Here is a 16,616-nt window from a genome sequence, read left to right on the forward strand (position 1 = left end):
TGGGTACAGTAGCTGATTTAAAGGACAGGTTACAAACCATAGTTAATAGTTCCACAATTTCACATTTGAGTTCTTTCAGAACTCTTGGGTGAATGCCATCTGGTCCCAGTGACTTGTTACTGTTAAGTTTCTCAATTAATTCCAAAACTTCCTCTAGTGTCACTTCAATCTATGAGAATTCCTCAGATTTATCACCTACAAAAGATGGCTCAGGTTTGGGAATCTCCCTAACATCCTCAGTGTGAAGACTGAAGCAAAGAATTCATTTAGTTTCTCCACAATGACTTTATCTTCTTTAAGTGCTCCTTTTGTATCTTGATCATCCAGGGGCCCCGCACGACCTGTTCTGTCCTTCCGATATATTTTGTACCCCGGAACGATTGTATCCCATTGATTGTCCTCACTCCACCAGGTTTCTGTGATGCCTATTATATCAATATCCTCCTTTAACACGAGGCACTCTAGTTCACCCATCTTATTATTTAGACTTCTAGCATTTGTGAACAAGCACTTTAAAAACTTGTCCCTGTTTATTTATCTGCCCTTTTCTGATGTGTCAGATTCTTTATGTGAATGTTTCTTGTCTGATCTGGCCCCTACTTTGTCCTCTTTCATCCCCTCCTCCTGACTAAAACCTAGAGAATCTCTATCAATAGACTCTCCTCTAAGAGAAGTCTCTGTCCGATCAGCAGCAATCGGCTTTCCCCCATCTCTTAGTTTAAAAACTGCCCTGCAATCTTTTTAATGTTAAGTGCCAGCAGCCTGGATCCACTTTGGTTTAGGTGGAGCTCATCCTTCCTGTACAGGCTCCTCCTATCCCAAAAATTTCCCCCAGTTCCTAATAAATCTAAACCCCTCCTCTCTATACCATGGTCTCATCCATGCATTGAGACTCTGAACCTCTGCCTGCCTGCCTGGCCCTGCGCATGGAACTGGTAGCATTTCTGAGAATGCCACTATAGAGATCCTGGATTTCAGTCTCTTTCCTAGCAGCCTAAATTTGGCCTCCAGGACGTCTCTCTTACCCTTCCCTATGTCATTGGTATCTACATGTACCACGACTACCGGCTCCTCCCCAGCACTACACATAAGTCTATCCAGGTGCCTCGAGAGCTCTGCAACCTTCGCACCAGGCAGGCAAGTCACCATATGGTTCTCCTGGTCATCACAAACCCAGCTATCTATGTTTCTAATGATCGAATCTCCCATTACTAACACCTGCCTTTTCCTAATGACTGGAGTTCCCTCCCCCGGAGAGGTAACCTCAGTGCGAGAGGATACCCCAACATCATCTGGAAGGAGGGTCCCAACTATGGGAAGGTTTCCCTCTGTTCCCATTGACTGCTCTCCTTCTCTGGGCCTTACATCCTCCTTAACAGTGCAGGGGCTGTCTGACCAGAGGTGGGACAAATCTACAGTGTCTCAGAAGCCTCACCAACAAACCTCTCTGCCTCCCTTAGCTCCTCTGGTTCTGCCACCCTGGCCTCCAAACAGGGCCAGCTCTAGGCACCAGCAAAACAAGCACATTGGGGCAGCACATTTCTAGGGGTGACATTCCAGCACCGGCCATGCCGCCCCTAGAAATATGTCCCTGCCACCCCAGCTCCCTTCTGCTCCACCTCCGCTTGCTCCCCTGAGTGCTCCACCACTGCTCCGCTTCTCCCCACTCCCTCCCAGGCTTGCTGCATGCAAAACAGCTGTTTCGCGCGGCAAGCCTGGGAGGGAGGGAAGGAGGGAGGAGAAGCCGAGTGGCAGCATGCTCAGGGGAGGCGGCAGTGGTGGAGCAGAGGTGAGCTGGGGCGGGGAATGGTTCCTCTACCTCCCCCTGCTACTTCCTGCGTTCCCCCCCGCTCGCTCACCTCCACTCCGCCTGCTCCCCTGAATGCACTGCCTCTCCCTCACCTGAGAGGGACGGGGGAGAAGCGGAGCGGTGACATGTTCAGGGGAGCAGGTGGAGTGGAGATGAGCTAGGGTGGGGGGTTGCAGGCAGGGGAGCCACAGGAAGCAATGGGGGGGGGAAATGAGGCATACCTGGGGGAGGAGGCGGGGCTGGGGATTTGGGAAAGGGGTTGGCAAGGGGCAGAGTTGGGGCAGAGCTGGGGGCAGAGGAATGAAAAAAAAAAAGCGGGGGAGGACCAAAAATTTTGGGGGGACAGCAAAAATCCTAGAGCCAGCCCTGCCTCCAAAGCCCATACATGGTCTATGAGGGCCAGGAGCTCCTTGCACTGAATGCACACATACACCATCCACCCATAGGGCAGGTAATCATACATGCTACACCGAGTGCAATAAACAGGATAGCTCCCACTCTGCTGCTGGGCTTCTGCCTGCATTTTCTCATACAGTTACCTAGTTTAATGATAGGGTTTTGTTTAAATCAAGAAGTTTCTATTATCTATTAAGAAGTTTAGTGTAAAGGTTTTAAAGAATGGCAAGTGTACCTTGCCCCATTCCCACTCCCCTTCCAAACTGCCTCTCGAAACTCCCTGTTAGCAGCCCCTGTTCGCAAAGGGGCCCTTAGATTTTATTTCTTTGGCTAATTTCATACACACTAAATAACCCCTGAAAGCTGTAGAGAAGAAATCAGTTCCGATACCTACCATGTGTGAAGTTTCCCAGAAACACTAGACAGAAATGCTTTCACTGTTCTCAAATGTTCACGTTTTAATTTCTTGAAGACGACCCTTTCCTTTTACAAGTGGCACAAAATGAACGTTACCCTCCACAAAAGCTTATTGAACATTTTCATTTTTAAAATATATTGACACTTTTTTCTCACAGATCAAAAGACAGCTGCACTACTTTGCTCAGCAAACATTTAAGACATTGCATTGAGCAAAGTAGTGCAGCTCTCTTTTAATCTGTGAGAAATGGTGCCTGATGCATTGTCACACAGCTATACACCCTCACTCAGCAGTCTTAGTGCCCCAAAGCCAATTGTTTCCTGGGGACAGAAAGTTGAGATTGGAAGTCCTAGACATCTAGCTTCAACACGTCCTATGCCAGGATCTGCAGGATTAAATATTTATTATATTTGGCTGCTTCTGCCTTACCTTCGCGAAGAAAATGTCCTTTGCCTCGTTCCAGGAGATTGCCTAGCATGGATTCATAGTTTGCCCTGGGATCTGTTTTCATTTTATCAAATGCAGCATTTTCCACAACAGTGTTCAGCTCTTTTTCATTTAGCTGCTTTCCTAAGAATTTGCAGATTTTCAGTAGGAAGATTATATATATATACAGAGAACATGAAAAAATGTTATATATATATAACATATATAAAAACATATATATATATATATATGTTCCTACTGTCTTTTCCAGTGCATGCATCTGATGAAATGTTATGCCTAAAAAAGGTTATGCCCAAATAAATTTGTTAGTCTCTAAGGTGCCACAACTACTCCTCTCTCTTTTTGCTGAGACTAACACGACTAGCACTCTGAAACCTTTCAGATATAAAGTGATTGATTGGTCTCACCTTCTTCATCTCCTCATAGGTGAGGAAGAGAATATTTAAGTCATCCCTGTGGGTGTGCCACCGTCTGACATGATCCAACCAGTACTTATGAAAGAGAAAAATTACAGAAATAAATGTTAATGATCTCAAACAGAAAAACCGTTCAATTATTGACATTTTTGCTTCCTAATACTCTCCCAAACATGGCTGCAGAATCGATGGAGCAAATTTCCTTTTTTCAGCTTCTCTTCCCTCTGCTTTGGGGGGACATTTGGGCTCACAGAGATTTTATTCCAGTTCCTGTTTTTATTCCGAGTCTTATCCTGGATTATCTTTCACTTTAAACATAAGATAAAGGAAAGGCCAAATCCAGCTTCTCATCTAGGGATCTGAGGACAAGTTTTGTTTTTTTCCACAAACAGACAGACCGTTACATGATAACGAATACACATTGCACTGTTACCTCTAGAATCCACTGGCACCATAGAATAGTACTTGCACCCAGCACAACATATTTGCACTTTTTTGTCCTGGATTATTTACCCATAGATAATAGTTTCCATTACTTTTGATGGATTAGTGATCACAAACCTAGAATTAAATTGCCCAATTAGATTCCTAGATTAATAGATTCTCTGGCCAGAAGGGACTATTGTGGTCATCTAGTCTGAATTCCTGTATAACGCAGGCCATTAAACTTCCCCCAGTAACTCCTAAACATATCTATTAGAATAACATCCAATCTTGATTTAAAAATTGTCATTGATTGAGAATCTACCATGACCTGGTTAATATTCCAGCAGTGGTCACACTAGTACCAAATACAGGGGCAAAATAATCATGTCAATGTTTGATGCCCAGGGTGAAACTAATCTCTTCCATTCCTCTCTGTCATTTGATAGTACTTCCATCCACTCAGTGGTGTTATGATCAACCATTGTGACCTACTTGTGAAGGGTTCTTTTTAGGGTCTGTTGGGCTCCCTCATTTCCTAACCCAGTTGGTTTCCACTTGACAGCTTCATGTGGAACTCTGTGTGTTGGAATGTGAAGTGCATGTCCCATATATGTCCAATTCTTCCTCCTAATTCTACTGGAAATAAGCTGCTGGCTGGTGATTTCTTGGATATATTTATTGGTGATGATGTCTCTCCATCCAATGTCCAGAATTTTTGAAGGCGTCTGATTTTCTGTTTGACATTTTAGTAGATCTTTAGCTTTCAAAACCATATGTTAGCAATGAGACGTTTGAGTTGAAAATTCTCAGTTTTGCTTTGTTGCTGTTTATCTTTGATGTCCATGTGCTGTTGAGTTTAGTGAACGAGGTGGATGCTTTTCCTAACCTTGATGTCACATAATTCTTGATGTTCCTGTTGGCTAGAATAGTACTTCCCAGGTAGATGAATTAATCCACTTTCTTGATATTTTTGCCTTCTAATATGACATTAACGCTTGACATCTGAGTGTCAAGGTTGTCAGTAAGTGATTCTGAGCCGTGTTTGACCTGCAGATTTTGCCAGGTTGTCTTTCTTTGTTTGTAGCTTTTCCAGGGAATTGCTCAATAGTGTCTCAGTCTAGGTCTTCTAGGCTTTTACCATCTGGTTTCCAGTTTTTGTGTTACTAATATACTTCTTCATTATACTGTCTATGGCAATGCCAAACAAGAGCAAAAATAAAAATGTGGTGCTGTTTCACATAAGTGTCCACAATGAACCACTCTCTTGTCAGGTTGTTCACTCTTATAGAGCAATCTTGTGTCTCTGTACATGGCCAGTATGGTGCTGATGGGTTTAGCTGGAATTTCACAGGACTGAAGAATATTCCACAATGCACACCCATGTTGGCTGTCAAATACCTTTTGAAAGTCAGTTATATCAATGATGACGGAAACCTGGATTCACTGAATTGTTCTTCATGTCTGACTTCCTGCAAGCACGCTGTTCCCTTCTAGAGACATACACAAAGAACCATGGGATCTGACAGATGGCAAAACAAAAAAAGAAATCAATTGCGTCTGAATCAGTTCAAGATTCAGGTCATCTGTCCAAGATGCATGGGCAGATTTTGCCATAGATGACAGAAGCAACCAAAATGACAGTTTGCATTGCCAAACTGAAATTAAAACTGAGAAAGACCAACTTTAAACAGAATGCAGCAAAGAAATCAATAATATAAAACTGAAAACAAAAGTGTGCTCTGAGAAATTCCAGTGTGAACTATGGAACAGATTTGGGGTGCTGACAGAGGCAGAGGAAGGTGAGATAGAGATTGGACCTGAAGAAAAATGCACAGTGCTCTGATACAACGTGATTCAAGCTGCAGCAGTCACAGCCTGGTATCAGCACACACACAGAGCAAGGACTGAATAAGCCAAGAGACCTCGCATCTCAACAAGGAAAGAAAAGCACTGAAAGGAAAACTCCTGAATGCTAAGACAAATGAAATATTGGAAGAAGCAAAGGGAAAGTACAAGAAAGCAGACAAAGCAGTGAGAAGTGTGGACATTTCAAAACAGGAAATGGGCCAATAAAGAGCCAAGATGAAAAAAGGCTACAACTGAGGTGTAACAGAACGACACATGGGCAGAGCATATCAGACAAGTCCTCAACAGACTCAGCCCCAGATATTGATGAAACATGTGAACCTAATCTACTTGGCATTAACACTGACGCAACAGAGATGTCAGCAATACAGGCCGCAATTAAGAAGCTGAAAAACAACAAAATGGCAGGAGATGATCAAATCACAGCAGAAAAGCGAAAAGAACTGGACCCCACTACCCTAATAAAACTGACAGAACTCTTCCAAGTTCTGGGGAGAAGAGACCCCTCCTGACAAGTGAAAACATGGAATCGTTGGCAGAGTACCGAAAAAGGGTGATCTCATTGACGGCAATAACTGGAGAGGAGTCATACTACTTTCTGTTGTAGGGAAAATCATCTGTCATCTGATTCTAAACAGGACAAAAGAGGCAGTAGATTCAAAGCTTAGGGCAGAAGAGGCTGGATTCAGGCCCAAAGGATCCTATGCAGATCAGATAGTCACACTAATTCCCATCATAGAAGAATATGTAGAATATATTTTACTATGTACTGAAATTTTCAGTGTGCCATAAGCTGCTTTAGTGAGAATGTTGCATTGTCAGAAATATTAAGAGAGAACTCAGGTGCTAGATAGGTTACAGCTGAGTCTTTTGGCTCTTTGGAGGATAGATATAGTTGTTTGAGATTGCAGGATAGGCATAATGATTGTGGAAAACTTCTAAACCAGAAAATTAATTGTAGAAAACTACTTCTGTGTGTTCTCTGTATAGCACTCATCCTCATCTCCTCCCCTGTGTTATCTGAGCGCCTAAGTGGAGTTGTTGAAATCTTCATTGTTAGATTTCAGAATGAACACCAATTGAGATTTACAAGGTAACTTGCACTTTATTGGTGCAATGCATGTGCTTATGCAGCTCCCCTGGACTACCTTTGCATAAAATTTCTATTGTGAGCTGTGAATGATACTGCATTTATTGCAACCTTAGACCCCAGGTTGGTGAGGTTGGGGGCCAGGATTTTGACGAACTCCACCATCTAAGTAATTTACCCACTCAGATAGTTTACTCAGGCTGTGGTCAGTGATCAGGGCTTAGCCTTTTAGCAGTAAATGAAACCTTACCTTTCCGAGCTAAAAAACTCTCCAGAAAAATATTAAAATCTGGTATTGTCTCAAGTTTGAGTGAAAGGCTAGAAAAATGAAAATAGGAAACCTCACCATCCTTTGGGTTTCTGGCTACATAAATAACCTGCAAGGTAAAGAGAGTGACAGTCTCAGAAATAGAAAAGGGACACCATTAACTTACAAATCTATGGTTTGATAAAATTGCTATTGCTGCAAGTAACATTAAAATCATTATATCCAAAAAGGGCTAGAATAAGTATTTTAGTAAATAGTTTATCCTGATTTAAATGAATGGGATTTTTTTTTGTGTCTTTGCCAGCATTTTCTGTACATTCAGTGGCGTTATTGCGCTTCCTTAATTCTAAAGACCCCCATGCACATGCATAACTGTCAACATTTGATAGTACCATTGACTTCAAGGGGACTTCACTATTATAAGGTCAAGCACATGAGTAAGTGTACTTAGAATCAGGTCTTCAAGTTTTTTCCCATAGTTTATATGGGTCTTTCACACAGCAAGAGAGGAGCAAAAACATTTAAAAATCATGGAAAATGTGATAATAAACAGCACAAAAATTAATAGGGAGTGCAGTTGCAGGTGCTGAAAAGAATTTATCTGAAAATAATATCTGAAAAGAATTTAAACTTTAATAAATTGATTTGAGTTTGAGTTCCTTTGAAATACAAACATTGTTAAGTCAACAACAGAAATTTATTTGTGTGCATTGTGTCTGGGATATTGGTAAAGTATTTCAGTGAAAAACATATCCTTAGACTTGAATCCTAGTAAGCATGAATTTCTTGCTATTTCAAAAAAAATTGCAGCTGGAGATATTTTTAGAGAATTGTAATGGATACAATGTTTAAAAAGTAATGCTAAAATGCATTGCTGAACAGCACAACCAATTTCTCCAACAATTTGGAGCTGAGAATTTCTGGAAAACCACACAGAGAGCTGAGCCATATGATGGTGCACAGTAAGAACAGCCAGCCAGAAGCCATGAAGAGAAAAACTCCCTTCACCATCACAATCTTAAAATTGTGAAAACCTACATGAGCCCTGTAAAATATACATAAGCAATACAAGATTTCCCAATGTCTGTAGTTAAAATTGTGCTCTGTGCTGCTTAGGAGATGATGTTGTTCCATTTACTTTTACTGTTCCTGTAACTTTAGGGAATCTATCCGCATGGGAAACGGGGCTGAGCTATAAAGCCAATCAGGAGGAAGGTTCCTACAGATTGAGAGGTTGCACTGATGGAGCCCATGCACCTGCTCATCTTATTATAGGTGTTACTGCAACAGAGATAAGGAAGCTGCAAGGGTGACTGTGAAGGGAGTCTCATGGGGAAGTGGGTGCACAGCACATGCCACCTTTCATGGGAGATCCATGGAGCAATGTAAGAGATTGGCATCGCTCCCACAAGGCAATTCTCACACTTTCTCTACAATTACAGCAGGCCAGCACTGCACACCTTCAGTGTGAATGACTCTCTTTAGATTAAGGAAAGCAACACAGCAGGGCAGGGCAGGGCAGGGCAGCCATCTCCATGAGAGAGCTTAGTGTGAATCCCTGGCCCTGGGAGATCCTTCCTCTTGAGCTGCGTCTGGCACAGTCCAGCCCCCTATCACTAGCAAGAAGTTTCCTGATGTTTAAAGATGCAGGAGACATAAAACATGGATAACATAAGAGTTTACAGTTACATAACTACAGACACCACAACAACAAAACCACTGTAATTTACAATATAACATGCAGACTGTAATGATCCTAACCCATCAATAATGCCCCTTTTAGGATGAGCTGTCATGATGAGGAAGAAGCAGCTCCGTTTCTTGGCCCAGAGGCCAGGCACAGCAGTCCCAAGAAAAATGGGATCTCCACGGAAACTGGACACTGCAGTCCTGAGGTCTTGATTGAGCTTGTTTTCCCCCCTTTGGCTGGGGTCTAGGGACATGGAATGAGCCTTTGGAGGAAGTGAGCCCCATCCCCATACAGAGGAGATTTGCTTTTGGAAGGGTGGTTGGGGGGAGGACAGACAGTCTGGCTCAGAGGATTTATTGGTGAAAGGTACAAGTTTTCCTTGATAATGTTAATTAAATTGTAAAAATAGTTTCACCTACTTTTGCTCTCCTGTTCCTCAGATCTCTTGGGACTAAATAGTAAAGCAAAGAGATGCGGTGATGGATGATGGTCATAATGGATATTAGTTACGTTATACTACAGCCATGGGACTTTGCATTTTGTTTCCATATTTTCTGTTCCATCTCGATGGCCTTCATGATAAATCAAGCTCAAAATATTCTGAATCCACACAGTCCCTGGGAAAGAAAATAGCCTTATTTGAAACAGCTTTGATGTTAATTTTATTTGTAATGTCATGTAATAATCTGCCATAATTACAATCTCTTCAAAACTGTTTCTCATTTTACTTTATAAATGAAGTACAAAAATTTGTGTTAAAGGGAGTCCATAATGCAGCAGGGATGGGAATCCAAATGGCATTATATTTTTGTACGTTTTAGTATAAAAAAAACCTGTACACTAGACCCTCACTAGAACGTGTGTCTGTATAATGTGAATTTGGATACAATGCAGTCATGACCATGGATCCCAAATTTAAGTATAGTACAGTACAATTTTTTGAGTATAGACGTGATAAATCGACCACTGAGCGCTCTCCTGTCGATTCTAGTACTCCACCAGAACGAGAAGCGCAAACATTTAACCAATTCTAGCTTTCATCTATATCTTTTTTCTTTTATGAATAAACCTTTAGATTTTAGATTCTAAAGGACTGGCAACCAGCATAATTTGTGGGTAAGATCTAACTTGTATATTGACCTCGGTCTGGGGCTTGGTCTTTGGGATTAAGAGAACCTTTTTTCTTTGACTGTGGTATTGGTTTTCATAACCATTTGTCCCCATAACGAGTGGCACTGGTGGTGATACTGGGAAACTGGAGTGTCTAAGAGAATTGTTTGTATAATTTATGATTAGCCAGTGGGGTAGAACCAAAGTCTTCTCTGTTTGGCTGGTTTGGTTTTCCTTGTTGTGCAAAGGAACCCCAGCTTGGGCTGTAACAGCCCTGCTTTAAGCAATTTGTCCTAAATTGACACTCTCAGTTGGGTCCCACAAAAGCCAGCATCGTTACAACTTTGTGATGGGGTGTGCACCCCACACCAGCCCTGATAGAGTTGATGAGGGCCTGAGAAGTCAATTAGGTTACCTGGTGTCATCTGTGAGAGGGAGGGCCAGGGTTAATTAAGAGTAAAGCCCAACTGCGAGAAGGGCTGGCACAGCCCTGGGCGCGGGGCTACTCAGGAAGACCAAGGCTTCAAAAAGCCCTCTCCTAAGTGACCAGAGGAACTAGCAACCAGGGGAGTTTTGCAAGGGAGCTGTGAAGGGGAACCGTGGGTTCGGGGGGGGGGACTACATACATGTACCATTCCTTAAACTTCTTTAAACATAAGGCAAAAAACACCCCCCAGTTAAAAACAAAACAACAACAAAGGAACAAGCTGCAGGAGTAAAAAGAGAATGCAGGCAGAAGCCCAGCAACAGAATGGGGGCTACCCAGTTTATTGCACCCAATCCAGCACATATGATTACCTCCCCTATGGGCAGGTGGTGTATGTGTGCATTCAGTGCAAGGAGCTCCTGGCCCTCAGAGACCGTGTATGGATTCTGGAGACCAGGGTGACTCAGCTGGAGGAGGTAAGCGAGACAGAGAGGTACATAAATGAGACTTTCCGGGACACAGGAGAATGGCCCCACCCCTGGTCCGACAGCTTCTGTGCTATTGAGGAGGATGAAACTCTCAGGGAAGGAGAGTACTCTCTCCCACACCTCAACCCCCACCCCTGAGCCCCCTCCTACACCCAAACTCTCTCCCTCTTAGTGAACCAGAATGTTTGATTTATCAGCACTCCCCATTCCCCCAACACTCCAGATAACAAGCTGTTACTGTATCTCTTTAAACTCAGCCCAAAGCTGTCAAGCTGAGAAAGCAAAAGTTGAGCAGCAAGAAGATCTGGAGAGCAACCAGCTTCATCTGCTCATTGAAGAACCAGTCTTGGGGAGTTTATTGTTTTGCTTCCCAAGTGCATACTAGGGGCAGAACCATACCAATGCACAATGCCCAGAGAATCCTTTCTCTTAGGGACCCCATAAAACGTTCAATTTGATACAATGTTTTTGGTTTTCCCAAAAAATCTGCTAATCTCCATGTTCAGTAATGTAGCTTTTAAATCATACTGAGGAATAATATTTTTTTTACAGGTAGATGTGTCTATGGAAGAGCACCATGTGATAAAATAGTTGGGTCCTAAGATAAAACAAACCTCATTCTACTACATAAATTAGAAAAAAACACAGAATGATATGCTCTCACCCAGCAGGGCTGCAGTCACCTTGAAGATTCTCCCCCTTCCCCTGCTTTCTGAATGCAATCAGCCCCCTGCTAATTTTATTACTTGCATTCTTTTTTTCAATTTTTTAAAAAAATTCAACTTCCTTTTACTCTTCAGGCTGCACTACAAGCTCTAAAAAAGTTTTCAGCTTCATGGACACTGCAAAAGGGCTGGTCTAGGGTGGTCATTCATTTGCAGGAGTACAGGAGTTGTAACCTTTCTACAAATCTCAAATTCCAGCACTGATGTGTAGAATGGCATCAGGCCAGCCAGGTGCAACAGTTGTACTCCTGCACAAACTCCTGTGTACTCTGGGTCCAGCAATCACTTACACCCCCATAGTTACTGTCCTTTGTTCCAGTTTCTTTCAGGCCTCTCTTCAGGGTGGAGAGGCTATCTTTTGAGCCAGCTGAAGACAAAATGAAGAGGTTTCCAGGGCCTTTTATATTCTATCTCTTGTGGGCGGAAACCCCTTTGTTCTCCTTGTTGCAAAATCACAGCAACAAGATGGGTCTGTAGCCACTTGGGCAAACAAATACATAGCCAATATTCATAACTTCAAATACAAAAATGATACATAGAGACAGCATAATCGTAACCAGCAAATTACAACCTTTCCATAGACACACCACTTGGCCTCCTCTGTACAAGAACGGTGCAACCATAGGACCCTGGTTGCAAGAGTGATCTCTACGGTCACAATTTATGTCAGTTACGTCACAGCTCTTATTCAGCATTTGTACAACAATAGCTTACGGGGCACCCATTATTGTGAGATCTTAAAAGAATTAATATGAGACCTTCAAAATCCCAATAATAGAGACTAAACAACATGCTCCTCTGCTGCCAGCCTGTCTATGACTATCATGGCTACATCTGGGCTGTTGCAGACAATTTTCATTTAAAAATTTAAGTACAGCATCAGTGTCTACTTCTTCTACAGCATCAAAATCAACATTACAGTGCTCTGAAGCTTTCACTTTCTCACTCATTTCTGACCAAAGATAGTATGAGAAATTTTAAGCCAAAAGGAATTTGCAAATGCTGGGAAAGGGGTAACAAATAGAATGGACTATTTCATGCAACCTTCTCTGTGGTATTGCTACTGTGATTCCATGGATTTCCTTTTATTTATTTCAGAATGTATTGGCCATCAATGTTACCAACTGACCTCTTCTTACCATGTTATGGGACAGGGCATATAGGAAGGTCTGAGCAGTTCTCTCTCTACTCTTCTCGAGTTTGGATACCTTAGTTAAGTCTCTTAACTTCTTTCAAACAGAATAATCAATATATATATATATAGATTATATATATAATAATATATATATTATTGCCAAGAAAACATAGGGACTTAATTTTCAGCAATCATTAGGGGCCTGATTTTCACACTGTGGGTGATGACAAGGACAAGCAGTTATTGTTCAAATTGTCGTATCCGTGTTAACAGTGCTAACATGTTTTTTCCTCAGTTCTGGAATTCCATTCCCATGGATTCTTTCCCAGTCTTGCATTGAGCTTGACGTGGTGAGATGTTTTCAAATGATTCCTTCATGGCATATGACTTCTGGGCGAGTGGGTGCTGGCAGGGAGCTGATCTTACCACATAAAGGAAAGGAGAGAATAAATCAAAGGTGCAACACTAGCAGGCTGCTGGTGGACTAAAGGTATCTACAAGGGTGTGGGTGCAGCAGAGTCAGCCTAGTTATTCACTTCATTTCCACAGCTTGCAGGTTGAAAAAGGGGGTGCATAGCAAAGGGGAGTGAGGAGCAAAGCCAGACTAATAACTGATGTTCGCTTCCGCAGTCTGCGTTTGCTTTGGACAACGTTAGAGTCATGTGTATGGACAAAAGGTGCACACATACTTTTCAAAAAGGCTATGGAAAAAGCCATGCTATTTTTGGAAAGGCTGGCAACCCCAGAGCTGGTTTGGCAGTGGAAGAGAACCACTTGGATATGATGAGGAAATGGCACTGCCAAATAATCTCAGGGCTCAACTGGAGCATGACCTTTGGCTCAAAGTCTCTTTTGTGAGACTTGAAAGTGTTCAGAGCAAGATAAATCAAATACTGCAGTAGCATCAAATGGGGGATTAAGAATTTAATTTTAAACTGTATCTTCCTGTCTTGTAATGTCTGTGTAGCATTGTAGGCCAGGCTTGACATGAGTCATTGGAGGTGGATGAGGCCTTATTTCTTGGATGACAGGAAAGGGAGGAAAATGAATCAGCAGGCTGGAAACAGAATATCTGTAGCAGCTAAGATAAAGAGGAACATCCATTTCCAATGGACAAAATAACAATACACTGGGATATCTAATGTTAACCATTTCTGTGTCCAGCTAAAGATGCTGCAGTGTTCCCACTTCTGCAGTTTAAGTGATAACAGATGAAAACTGTTGAAAATACAGCAGCTGTCTGCCCACCAACACGCAAATGCACCGCACGTGTATGTGAGAGGGCTTGAGTCACACAAGAGTGAGGCCGACCATGCAATGTTTTCAATCTTATTTACATGTGCTATCTCTCTAGATACTGTATGGCTGTTGAAGGGGGGAGAGGGTTTGCAGAATTGCCTTGTATTTGGGGTTGCAGTGAGCTTGCTTCGGGGGCGGAGGTGCCTTTTTTTTGCATTTCAAAGGTGCTAATCCTAGGTAGAGGGAAGGAGAATGACCGACCCTGGTAGCGGGGGAGGAAAGAATGGGGAACAGGGAGAGAAGAATGAGGGTTTGCAGTGGTCCTGAAATAGAGCGGGATAGGAAGGTGGCTTGTGGAAGGGAATGGAGGAATGCAAGGACACACTGGTGTGTGCAATGCGCTCAGCCTAGGGAAGCAATTCAAACTACAGGGTCACACATTTCATCTCTATTTGTCCCATCCTATATTTCCTCCAGGAACTGCTGCTTATATTTCAGAGCTCATTATTTCTTCTTTGTCGGTCTGGAAGTGGAACTGAAGGATGTACCGGTGAAGATTATTCATTGCAGAGCTTCAGAAAGAACTGACACTGAAATCAAGTGCATAGATTAGTATTTTTATACCCATGACTCCTAGAAGTCCCAGTTAAGATTCAGAACCCCATTGTGCTAGGCACTGTACACAAAAACACTAGGAATCAGTCCCTGCTCTTAAGTGTTTACTCTCTAAATAGGTGGGACACAGCGTCCCAGAGACCTCTCCTCAGTGCAGGTGGCGCCTATCCTGGCTGCTCTAGGGATTAGTTCTTTCATCCTAACACCCTCTTCTTGCACTTCCCCAGTCTGTCGTCTCGCTCTCTCACTCTGCGGCCCCTCTCTTGCGTCTCTGGTGCTGCCATCTCTCATCTTTGTGGCTTTGTGGCTTAGCCTTCTGGACAACTACTCCCCTTCTGGAGTAATATCAACATCTTCCTCGCCATCCCAGACTGTCCTTCAGTCCACTGCCCAGTGGCTAGAACACATGGTCCCGGTGCGGGAGCAGGATTTGATATTTGCACTATAAGAATTCATGTATGATTTGATCATCCTGCCAGCCATCCCTTTTGAATAGCAGAAAGGAATGACACTCTGGGACACTGGCAAAAATGCATCTGACAAACTGCCAGTGTCTGTACTGATCTTAAAGCAGGGACAGACCAGAACAATCCTTATGACTGATTATGGTCACCCTTTTGTTTTAGGATAAGTTATAATGTCAACTATGGTTTCCTATATGTATCATAAATTAGGCACTCTAGATAAATATACATTTCTTTGTTTTAAGGTTTAGTAAGTAAGAGGCAGGATCTTGTATTGTGTCTATGTTAAGGAGATTAGAGGAATGTTGAAGGCTTGGGCCACAATGTGAACTGTTTTGATTGCAAGATTTAGTAAGGTTTAATTTACAAGGCCTTTCTTGCTCAACATGAAAAGTGCTGTATACCTTTGAAGGTCTCTGTAAAAGACTGTGTGTGTGAATGAGGAATGTATGCATCAGGAAAAGATAAAGTGTGAAGGCCATTGTTATAGCCAGATGGTCAAGAAAGAAGGAGTGAAGAGACTTAATGACATCAGAGAACCATCAAGGTGCATCCATAATGAAGGAAGGGCAGATTGAGAACTCTGAGGTGGAGGCTGGCACCCTTAAAGACAAGACAATTGATTAAATGGAAACCAGGACAGGATGACCCTCTGAGAGGTGTTTTGGAATGTTAACATAAAAAAAATAACACCAATTAAGAAGTAACTGGTCACAAACTGACACAGCAAAATCCATAGACTTCACAGAGAAAAAAGACTATAAGAACAAGGTGCTTGGCCCTGGGACTTTGGGTTCATCTTGCCACACTCCAGGAGCATTGGATTGCGACCAGCAGAGCCCTGCTCCCCTCTGTGACCAATCTGGCTGGCCACTAGATTGATCCAGACTCTGGACTGGTAACTATACAAACATTAATTGGCGGGACTGTGTGCACGGGGTGTGTGTGTGTATGTGTGTGATTGAAAAGCATATGCTAACTGTTGTATTCTCAATAAATGTGGCGTGCTGCCTTCTCCTCTATAAAGATCCTGGGTGCTTCTAATAAGTAAAACACCGGACAGTCTCCAGGTTCACTGCCCAGAGTGTGCCACTCACTCAGTGGCTGGCAGGGGACCCCAGGCCTGCCCTCTACTCTGGGTTCTAGTCTAGGGGCCTAGTTCCAGCAGTGAAGGCCTGGGCAACCACAAACCTTCCTGCCCCTCCCCTGAACTATCTCCTACCTTCTAGCCCACATACAGAGAGCCCCACATGTTTTCATCACCATCCTAAAGTCCAGGTGACTAGGTTTTATAATGAGTAAGTGTATAGATGAGATCAGGCAACCCCGTATTAGACTACGGACTGATATAGCAGCCCCTCTGAAATACTTGCACAGGGCCACTGAACCCATTTAATCAGAGGGTGCTCTGAAAGCTGGAAAGAGCTAATTCCTGAGATGACCAGCAGGAGGTACTGTGCCAGTGAGTTGTCGCTTCACTACAGGTCCTTTAGAATATGTGCTAACTATTTACACTAAACAATCTACTCCACTGTGTATTTAGCTGTGACCTTCTGAGTACCTTTCCCAGACCTGAAGAGCTCTGA

At 42.9% G+C, this 16,616-nt stretch overlaps 1 long non-coding RNA gene across 1 annotated transcript; it reads left to right on the plus strand.

The window, feature by feature from the left end:
- Window positions 1–3,128: 3,128 nt before the first annotated feature.
- LOC122459324 lies at window positions 3,129–16,394 on the plus strand. The gene is made up of 3 exons (XR_006279931.1): window positions 3,129–3,215; window positions 6,428–6,430; window positions 16,383–16,394. It is a non-coding gene; the product is annotated as an uncharacterized LOC122459324 (long non-coding RNA).
- The last annotated feature ends 222 nt before the right edge of the window (window positions 16,395–16,616 follow it).

Source organism: Dermochelys coriacea, chromosome 3 (genome assembly GCF_009764565.3).
Source record: "Dermochelys coriacea isolate rDerCor1 chromosome 3, rDerCor1.pri.v4, whole genome shotgun sequence".
NCBI lineage: Eukaryota > Metazoa > Chordata > Testudines > Dermochelyidae > Dermochelys > Dermochelys coriacea.